We start from the raw sequence: 11,488 nt of genomic DNA, 5'->3' as shown, positions 1-11,488 counted from the left end.
AAAGCACATATCTTGATAGGGCTTATGTTAAAATATACAAAGATCCCTTAAGCCTCAATAGTAAAAAGTCAATCTAGTTGAAACATGGGAAGAAGATCTGAACATGAACCTTGCCACAGAGGGAGAGGCTGGCAAATATGAAAAGGTGATCCACATTGTTTCTTATTAGGGAAATCCAAATTAAACTGCACTGAGATACCATCACCCACCTATTTGGGTGGTAAATTAAGTGGGAAAGCTCCTGGAATTCCAGTTGCTGGTGAGGACATGAGGTATAGGAACTTTCATTCATTCTTTGCTGGTCTGAATGCACACTGGTACAGACACTTTAGAAGGCAATTTGGTAGTTTCTTATGAAACTAAATACAGCTTTAGCATGCAATCAAGCCCCTGTGCTCAGATATTTACCCAGCTGATTCGAAAATGTATGCCCACAGAAAAACCTGTAAGCAAACTTATAAAGCAACTTTATTCATAATCTCTCAAAACTGGAAGCAACCACAATCTCCTCCTATAGGTGAATGGATACGCAGATTGTTGTACGTTGACACAGTGAGATGTTACTCAGCAGTAAGAGAGGAATGAGCTAGCAAGCCGCACAAAGGCATGACTGTATCATAAAAGCATATTGTTCCATGAAAGAAATCACTCTTAAAAGGTTAACTACTGTAGGAGTCCATTTATGATATTCTGGAAAAGGCAACATGTAGAAATGGTAAATAGTTCCGTGGCTGCTAGGACCCCAGGAAAAGAAAGTGTTTGAATAGGCAAAATGCACAGACTTTTCCATCAGGGAGGAGCTATTCTGTATTATACTTTAATGGTAGGTACATGACAGTGTGCATTTGTCAAAAGTCATTGAACTTTATAGCACAAAGAGTAAACCTTAATATATGCACATTTTTAAAGAGCATTTAGAGGGAAGAAGATTCTGGGATGGAATGCAGAATGTGGCAAAAGAATTTAACTTATAAATGTATGATACGACTTTACTGAATGGGGGAGGGGGAGAAGGGTGGCCTGAAGTAATTTTTGGAAGTGAGTAGAGTCTGTGCGACTACCGACAAAAGGAACTGTGCATAAGCACTGCACTCCAGTAAATAAAGTTGTTTTTCCTGAAGACTACGAGTTCGTAATCCTGAAACCACTGTACATGTATTCTTGGGATTGAACAAATAAGTAGTTGTGGATGGTTGGGTCAGATATCTCACCGTTAGAACGGGAAGTTACAGAGAGGTAAGGGAGAGAGGCCAGAAAGACCCACAGGGTGACAGATTAGAACTAGAGACATCCACTACAAGCTTAGGTTTAGCAAAGATAGGCTCAGATGGCTTCCTATAGCAGTATTTATAGATAAGCATATATACATGGGTTATATCACACATATTTCCTTGCTCTCTCCATGTGGACAGCCTAAAAGCAATGGCACACCTCACACCCAGATGTTGGTTTCTAATATCACTGTCCAACAAAAAGAACCAGGGATCCTTGGAAAAATGGCTGATGTTAAGGCTGTTGGCAGGGAACAGACGACACAAGCCTGGGGCACCCTGAGAGCAAAAAATGAAGATGCGCTCAAAAACAGAAATCATAGCCCCACATGGATGGAAGTGTGCTATAAGCAAACAAGAGCCACCTGAAAGGCCCCCAGTGGCTGAAGCTGAAACAATGTGATCACCTCCAAAATAATAATACCAGCATGAGATTATAGCCTTATATACAAATTAGTACCTATGACTGCTTTGTTTCACTTAGCATTATATCCTCTAGGTCCTTTCACGTTGATGTAAGTGGCAAGATTTCATTATTTTTTATGGCTAAGTAATATTCAATTATATATATATATATATTTTATACACACACAGAGATACATGTCATATATATATATATATATATTATACAAGACATGCCATAGTCATATATATCACCTCTTCTCTATCCATTCATCTTTTGATGGATACTTGGGTTGCTTTCATATCTTGGTTGTTGTAAATAATGCTACAGCAAATATAGGGGTGCATGTATCTTTTTGAATTTGTGTTTTCATTTGAGGATGATGGAAATACCCTCTATTGGAATTACTGGATCAAATGGTATTTCTATTTTTAATTTTTTGAGGAACTTCTATACTGTTTTCCAGAAGGGTTGTGCCAGTTTGCATTCTAACCATATGATTTTACTCCTATGTATAATTTAAGAAGCAAAATAAATGACCAACTAAAGAAAAAAGAGAAAGAGAGAGAGAGAAACAAATAAACAAATAACAAACACTTAAAAACAAAGAACAAGGTGTTTCCCAGAAAGGAAGTGGGTGGAGGGGTGAGTGACACAGGTGATGGGAATTAAGAGTACATTCATCATGATGAACACTGGGTCATGTATGGAACTGTTGAATCACTCTGTTGTACTCCTGAAACTGATACTATACTGTATATTTCATAAATTGAATAACATGTTTTAAATAAATTAATACTCATGGGTACATACCAATATAAATAAATGATTGGATCAGTAAATAAATGAGTCCTCATAATAGATATAGTTCCTGCTCAGAATTCCCAAAGATGTATCAGACCTCTCCTCTTAAGGCAGAAGGAGCATCAGTCTTCCTTTTCTGAGCGCGGGCTACACAGAGTGACTTCTCTTCAAAGAGTGAAGAATGCAAATGGGGGGAAAAGTAACTTCCAGTGGAGAAACCTGACACACCCTACCTCAGCCAGATGATCAAGGTTAAAATCTGTAGTCATAAATTTGGTTGACAGTATGCAACCTTATGGTGTCATAGATGATATTTTATTTCAGTGGTCTTCTTTGCCCAAATCCATGACCTCAGTCTAATTATGGGAAAAACATCAGAACATCTGACCAGTGCTCAAAATTGTCAAGGTCATTAAACACAGAAAATCAGAAATTGTCACAACTAAGAAAATTCTAAGAAGATGTGATGATGAAATGTAACATGGTACCCTGAATGGAATGGTGGAACAGGAGAAAAAAAAAAGAACTTAAATAAGAATTAATGAAAAATGAATAAAGTATGGACTTTGATAATAATGTACAGATATCTGTTTACTCAGGAAAGATGTCGATAGAGGAAACTGGATGTGGGATGTTTGGGAACTCTACCATCTTTGCAATTTTTTTTCTGTAAATCTTAAAGTATTCTAAAATTTAAAAAAATTAAGTGTAGAGAGGAGAAGGGAGTTGGGGTAAATTGGAAGGGGAGGTGAATCATGAGAGACTATGGACTCTGAAAAACAGTCTGAGGGGTTTGAAGTGGCGGGGGTGTGGGAGGTTGGGGTACCAGGTGGTGGGTATTATAGAGGGCACGGATTACATGGAGCACGGGGTGTGGTGCAAAAATAATGAATACTGTTATGCTGAAAATAAATAAATTTAATTAAAAAATTAAGTGTACAAAATACATTGTATTACTTAAAATATTGTTTTTAGGAATTTGTTTTCATCCTTTTTTTGAGTAAATTGGTATCTGTTGTCCCCAAAGAATACACATTTTACTCAAAATAACTTTAGACTAATGTAACTTAAAAATAATATTTTATCACTCTATATCCCTGTGTGTTCCTAGACAAGCACAGATAAGAATTTTCCTCCAAAGAAAGCAATGCATGAAGAAAAATTCCTAAAAGCAATACAGTAAACTCCTGAGGAACTTTCTGAGTAAATATTCATCCAGCAATCCTCTCTCAGACAGTGTCTCCTAAAGGCTCCCCACCCCTGAATTCAATTACTGTCTCCATAGCTCATCTTAACATCATTTTACATCATTGCTTCATGCATGCCTTGTGTTCCCAAATAACAGTGTGTTGCTGGCATGCTGAGGAGTTTTCTCTCCCTTGGCATCCTTTCTGTGTCTAGCTCAATAGTAGGCATGGAGGAAGCCAGTGGATATTACTGAATACTCATTTATTCTTTGAGTTTTGTTCAGAATTTGTCTATTTTTTTTAAGATTTTATTTATGTATTTGACAGATAGAGATCACAAGTAGGCAGAGAAGCAGACAGCAAGAGAGGAGGAAGCAGGCTCCCCGCTGAGCAGAGATCCCGATGCGGGGCTCAATCCCAAGACCCTGGGATCACGACCTGAGCTGAAGGCAGAGGCTTTAACCCACTGAGCCACCCAGGAACCCCTTTGTTTTTTTTTTAATCTACAAGTTTCTTCCCCGGATGCTTGGTCATAAGATGGCAGTAGATGTTTCCCATGTCTAAATTGCCTATTTTGGGGCTGGGAGTTTGAAAAGGCTCTGCTGCTTTATGTCCAGTGTCCTTTTCTTCAGGAAAACTGGGTAAAGGTGGTTCATACAGACTCTCTTTTTATTTTCATGATAAATCCAAAGCTAAGAAATGACATTCCGTGGGGGCACCCCTCCTTTCTCATGCAACCTGTTGGAAATCGCTTTCTTCTTCCTCCCACTAAAATACTGGGCTCTATGTAGCATGGGAAGGTACCCGTAAGAGGGACCCCTGACATTTCAGTGACTGCCTTAGAGCCAGACTGGCCCACTTGCTGGAGTGGCCACTCTCTATGCAGCAGGCAACCGCTGCTTTTTTGAGGCAGGCTGACTGTCATGCATGTCTTTCTTGATCACACTTGCATGTTCCAGAGTGTTGCTCCTTACGAGTTTTAGATCAGGGTTTTACAAATATCTACTACGGCTCCACTTGAATGTACCAGTTTGAAGAGCTAGCTGTATGCTCTAAATACGGCGTTCAGGTTATGTGAAAGGGAGACTTTTTCATTTCATCATTTTTAGATGTTGCCTTTACAGAAGCTTGCTTTTAGCTCATCATGTGCTCATATCAGACCTGCAGGGAGGTGTGTCTGCATTTCTGGAACAGGTTTTGGTTCAACAGTTTATTACACGAGTGGTCAGGGAACGTTTAAATGGAAAACTGCAGCATCTTAGACCCTGGAAAAAGAAGAGAAGGAGTACAAGGGAATAAAAATGTTGGACTTTGCAATTCAAGATGTATTTGTATAATTTTTAGGAATGATAGAAGATGGACTGAAGATCCTCATGGATATGCATTACTTATACTAATAGAAAGAGGAGTTTGGAAGATGCAGGCAGATACAGCTGCTGTTGAGAATAGAATAATCCCATGAGTAGGTAACCCCGGGTAGCTTCATTAAGAACATAAGCTGCGTGCCTGGGCGGATTAGTTGGTTACGCATCCAGCTCCTCATTTCATCGCAGATCACGATCTCAGAGTTGTGACGTCGAGTCCCCTTTTGGCTCTAGTAATGGGTGTGTACCCTGCTTAGTATTCTTTCTCCCTCTCCCTCTGCCCTTCCTGCTGTCTTTCTTCAAAAAGAAGAAGAAGAAGAAGAAGAAGAAGAAGAAGAAGAAGAAGAAAAAGAAAAACAGTTATGGATTACAGCACTTGCATAGGTTTTTCTTATGTTGACCTGAAAAAAAAAAAAAAAGGATTAGAACTATAAAACTAAAATACAAGAATACAGGGATTAAGGTCTAGCAAATAATCATTTGAGGATACATAGAAATGATTTAAATAGATTTTTATGTTTAGTTAATTTTTTCATTTAAATTCTATTAAAATTTCATTGATTTGCTGGGTGTTCTAGGAAGGCAACTGCATTTTTGAACTTGCTCACCCATTTTGGGGGTGATAAGAGTCATACACACGCCCTGTGTTTGTTTCCTATCTTGCTAATTGGCTATATTTTCAGAATCTTGTAAAATAATAATGATATTAACAATCATTACTGGTGTTAACTCTTTAAGTAAAATTTTATCATAGAAAAGAATAATGTATGAAGATATATCATCCTTGTTATGAAAAAGAAGTACCCTTTCACCTCTGAAAGGATTTTGCTTATTGCTTTTTTAATCAGTGAGTGTATTTAATTGCATTGAATAACTTCTGGGATAATGAAATATGTCTGCTGGTTTGACGTATTACAGAAATAGATTCCCAAATAGAATATTAGCCTTGTATTCTTGGTCTAATCCTACTTGGTCTTGGTAGATTATTTTTTAATATACCATTGAATTTAATTTTCTTTTATTTTAATTTAGTTTTTTTTTAAACTGTAATCTTAATTGGAACTGGTTCATCATTTTTCAATTTTTTGATCAGGATTTAAAATAAGCATTACTATGTTATTAATATACTACTTCTGGCAAAACTAAAAACCAAAATCAAAGCTCTCCAATTACACTTTTACTCAAATTACATCAGTTTTAAGTTCCCCTAGTATTCAGCGAATTTTGTATTGGGAGGTATAAGAGCAGGTGTCCTGCTTGGACCTGGACTATAAAAATACCTGCTTCATCCTGAAAATACAGACATGATCCTAATCTCCCATTTATTATTTCTATTTTATTTTTTTAAGATTTTATTTATTTATTTGAGAAAGAGAGAGTGAGAACCCACAAGTGATGGGGAAGGGCAGAGGGAGAGGGAGAAGCAGACTCCCCGCCGAGCAGGGAGCCTAATGCAGGGTTGATATCAGGACCCCAGGATCTTGACCTGAGCCGAAGGCAGATGCTGAACCACCCAGGTGCCTCTATTATTTCTATTTTAAAGTGCATATTGAGGAAAGAACCAAGATGCCTTTTAATAGACGAATGGATAAAGAAGATGTGGTCCATATACAATATGTATGGAGTATTATGCCTCCATCAGAAAGGATGAATCCCCAACTTTTGTAGCAACATGGACGGGACTGGAAGAGATTATGCTGAGTGAAATAAGTCAAGCAGAGAGAGTCAATTATCATATGGTTTCACTTACTTGTGGACCATAAGGAATAACACAGAGGGCTTGGGGAGATGGAGAGGACAAGGGAGTTGGGAAATTGGAGGGGGATATGAACCATGAGAGACTGTGGACTCAGAAACAAACTGAGGGTTTTGAAGGGGAGGAGGATGGGAGGTTGGGTGAGCCTGGTGCTGGCTATTATGGACGGCATGGACTGCATGGAGCACTGGGTGTGGTGCATAAACAATGAATTCTGGAACACTGAAATTTAAAAAAGAAAAAAAGAAAGAAAAAAAATGCATATTGAAGTAGATCCCACACAGAACACAAGTATCAAATATCACCAATGAGCTGTCATGAAAAACATACTCCCGTTCTATCTCTTTCAGAATTTTCCCCACCCTCCAGAGGCAACATTTATTTTTATTTATTTATTTATTTATTTATTTATATTTTAGGTCTTATGTAGATGTTTCTGAAGCTCTAAATAATAACACTTTACCACTCCAATGGAAATCTGTTACCTCTCTTCCTTGCTTCACTTAATTTGGGGACGTGATTGTCTCTCTACAGATGTGATCACTAAGGCTGGGGTGGCCCAGGCTGGGACTATGTCAAGAAAGGAAGCCCTGGAGTATGTGACGGCTGAGGGGGTCTGTTCACCTGACTCCAAGTGTGTCAGAAGGCCTTTTGGAGAGCTAACGTGACAGTTAGTAGGGAGAAGATCCTTGCCCTGCTGCCCTCATCAACTCTAAGGACCTCATTACCCCGACTGGCTCTTGGCAACTGCCCCCCACACAGAAAAGTCACACGCACAGGCAAACATAGGAGCAAGTAGAACCAGGAGAGCATCCACATCCATGTGGACCCACAACTAAAAAAAAAATCCACCCCTTGGTCTTTTTAGCTCACTGAGCTCCAGATTCTCATTTTGCATTAAGCTCATTTGTAATGGATTTCTCTGACTTGTCATTGAAAACTCCTGGCTCAGCAGCAGTTGGTACCATTACTGGATTTGCAAGTGGCAGAATGTATAGTTTGGAATTGACTTACCTGTATTAGGAAAAGAAGCAAGGAGGATTCTTTGAAGTGGCTAATCTCCTGCCTTTTGTGATTTGGGACCAAGTTGGGGGTCCACCAAAGCGGCAGATTTGGAATACAGTTGGAAAAACAACAGTCTGCTGGAATAGTTGACTGTTTACTGCAGATTTGAACTGTGTTCTATACGATGGGGTACATTTTAAGGAAAGCTAGAACATCTGACGACAAACAGAAACATCTAACTCACTTGACCACATCTACATGAATCAGACATGTAAGATAAATCTGGTTAACACAAGGAGCTTTAGCTAGACTTGGTACAAGCAAATGCAAGGACCTGGCAAAATGGGAAGAGAACGTGTGGGTGAGCAGGTTATGGTGACCCTCGGAGTAATCAGCATATCCTTAGCCTCACTATTGCCCTTCTCACTGACCTCTAAGTAAACAATAGTCCCTGTTACAACTCCATTGCTGGCAACCACCTGGAGGTAAGAGTTCTTGTTGGCCTGGATGCCTCATCAAGATCTCCCTTTCCACTAGAAGAAACGGAGGGTCAGGAGAAACCCCAATGTTACTGTGCATTTTGCTCAATAACTGAAACTGAAATACCAAGCCTAGATCCAATGGACTGTATGTTAATGACCTGTTTGGATTTTTACATTTTTTTATAGACTCTAAAGCATCAAATATGCATTCAGCATACTGTTACCAGAACAACCCTGTTTACTCCTGGCCACCTAAGCTTGTGAATGCCCAGCACCCCACTAGATTTGTGGACCCCAGTGGTAAATAGCAGGGAGTCGCTGTAAAGTGCTCCTCTGCTCCCGGAGTTATCTGTGGATTACCACTCTCCATCATCTATTGATTTGGTCTTTCTTTTTTACCCTGATAAATTTGCTCATGTGTTTGCTGGTCCAGGTTTCTCTATTTATAATTCAGAGTGCAGGTAAGAGTTCTTGATTTTATGCTGCTAGGGATATAGATCTGTTTTCTTCAAGGTCTTTTCCTAGATCGAGAAGGCTCACTGCAATCCCGGGGGATGTGGGCATGGCTGGTTTATTGGTTTAACTGAAACTTCTTCAAATCACAAAAGGGGGAGGGTTTTATGCTGAAAAGTCCACTCACCTTCCAGGAGGGCTATTTCTGCCTGGGTGCGTCGATCCCCCTCCTTACCACACGAACCCCAGCACTCGTCTAAGGGCAACTGGGCAAAAGTCTCACACTTTGCTATCTTATCATTCATATATACTGGACTGTGTTTGTGTGTTTCCTTCCGATAAGTGTTCTGTTTCAGTATGTTCCCATAGTGGAAGGCTAGGGACATCCTTCCAGGAAAAGTAAACACAAAACAGTTGTAACTAAATGGAGCATAAAATTTCCCAGGACCAAAGAAGCCAATAAATCTGGGGTTCTCAATGTGAGGCAGAGCATGGAAGGAAGGCGGGCACTAGAGAATGTGGTTCCATGAAGTCTAGGATAACAACGTGGGCTTTTCTCCTATAAACGTTAGAAAAGGCATTTCTTAATAAAAAAAAATGTCACCTCACCATTTTGTGGAGAACAGCATTGTGAATGGCAAAGAACTGGAAATCTAGAAGGTAATTTGTGATATTTACCATTCATGATGACTCATGTATGTTGTGGAGAAGGCGGAGATGAATGGAGAAATTCAAGTGTTTTGTAGATAGAATCAATAAGACTTCATAAAGCTTTGAATCTAGAGAATTAGGCAGTAGTGGCCATGGGGATTCCTAGCTTGTTTAGGATGAATGCAGGTCCTGAAACAGAGAAGACAGAGAAGTGGAGCCCTGGAACAGCACTAGATGTGGGAACAGGAAAGGAGATCATGAGTTTCATGTATATTGAATTTGAGATGTCCAGGGGATTACTGGCTGGAATTCCAGGCTGGACATGCCAGTTCACTAGCTGTCCATGGGCTTGGATCTCAGAGGAAAGGTCTGAAATGGAGATTTAAAAAAACAAAACAAACAAAAATGAGTCATCAGCATTTAGATGAAAATTGAAGCAAAAGCACAGAACAGAAAGCACAGTACTTATTTCTGATTAGATGCAGCTACTGCATGGACCCAACATCCGAATGAAAAGTGGCTCCACATAGAAGATTGTATTTATTTGCCATGTGTAATGGACAGTTAGTACTGCCACACAGTACTGGTAGAGAGGTCCCAGCTCCCTTGTATCTCACTGCTTTCCAGCAGCAGTGCGGCCCAATAGGGGTGCCAGAGCTCCAGCCATTAAATCTGTACTCCAGCCAGCAGGAGGAGAAAGTAGTACAGTTCTCCTCCTATCAAGACCCCTTGTAAGAACTTGCATTTACATCAAATGGGCCAGAAGTTACTCACATACTTCACCCTAAGGAAGCTGGGAAATGCTGTGTTTATTCTGAGTTGCCACATACAAAGAGAGTGTTTAGGGATTACATTGCTGAGGAAAAGCAGAAGAGCTTATATTGAGGGACATCAAGCAACTTCACCACGGCAAGTGGGAATACCACCAGCAGCAACTTTCAGTGGGCCCTTACTGGTTGCCATCTGTTCTCTCAATTATTTTCATGAACTACGTACTTTGAACTTGACTGCCATCCTTGGAGGTAGATGTGGTATACCATCCTCACTTTGGAGAAGAGAAAAGAGTGATGTTGAGTAACTAGCAAAAAATTCAGGAAGCTCTAAAATCTCCCCTTGAGATTCAGTTTTCAGAATGAGAGCACATTTGCTTCCCAAATTGACAAATGTGGCTGAATGTGGGGGATGAAAAAAGACTTTACTAGATCCCATGATTCCCCTATCCTACCTTCAGCTGAGTTACTCACTTGCCATGTTCACAAGTAATGAGTACCTATAAAGCAAAGAAAAATGAAAACTAACCCATAAACAGGAGCAGTTATTACTAGGATTGACAGAGAGCAGCAGAATGTAAGAGAATTTCTTCTCAATATAACGCTAGTAAAATTTATCTAGAATGACATTTGGAGATAGGACATCTTGATGAAAAGGACTCAACATCTCAACACCAATGACAAAAACTTAGGATGTTCTGTCCATCACTATTTCCATCACGGGATTTTTTTTTTTTCCCCACTACCAAGGAATTTCAAATCTCCCAACACTCGAAACTGGAAGGGAGAGGGTACTGGAACAATGATATTCTGAGAGCTGAGTTTGCTGAAAATTAAATGTGGGAGAGAAGAAAGAGGAATCCTGTATGAGGGTCTGCAAGTTTTCATGTACTACATCAAATAAACATGCCAGGGAAACAGGTAGGAAGGCAGGAAGACCCAGTCCTACAGAGTCCCCTTAAATGAAAGCCTATTACTTTGCAGAAGAGGTTTAAGACCAGACACACCAACCTCCATGCAGATCTGTAAGTGCCAGAGAGGATGGCACCCAACAAGGACACACAGCCGCATGTTCATCAGCTGGGAGCCACCGGGTCTGGATGGACTTTCTGCACAAATGAGACACAGAAGGATCCAAACGGGAGCCAGAAAGGAAAAACTGCGTAAACAAAAAGGTGACTTGATTTTAAGGATTTGGGTTAGAATAACACCTTTGAACATACCCTTACTCACATACTCACGCCTTTAGAGGCGTGAGAAGAAAATGTTAAGAAATTGTCATTCTCAAGAAAATACAAGAGGATTTTAACTATGAAATAAAAACATAAAGTTATAATGAATG

The sequence above is a fragment of the Neovison vison genome, chromosome 4 (genome assembly GCF_020171115.1).
Source record: "Neovison vison isolate M4711 chromosome 4, ASM_NN_V1, whole genome shotgun sequence".
NCBI lineage: Eukaryota > Metazoa > Chordata > Mammalia > Carnivora > Mustelidae > Neogale > Neogale vison.
Note: the sequence above shows the minus strand (reverse complement) of the source record.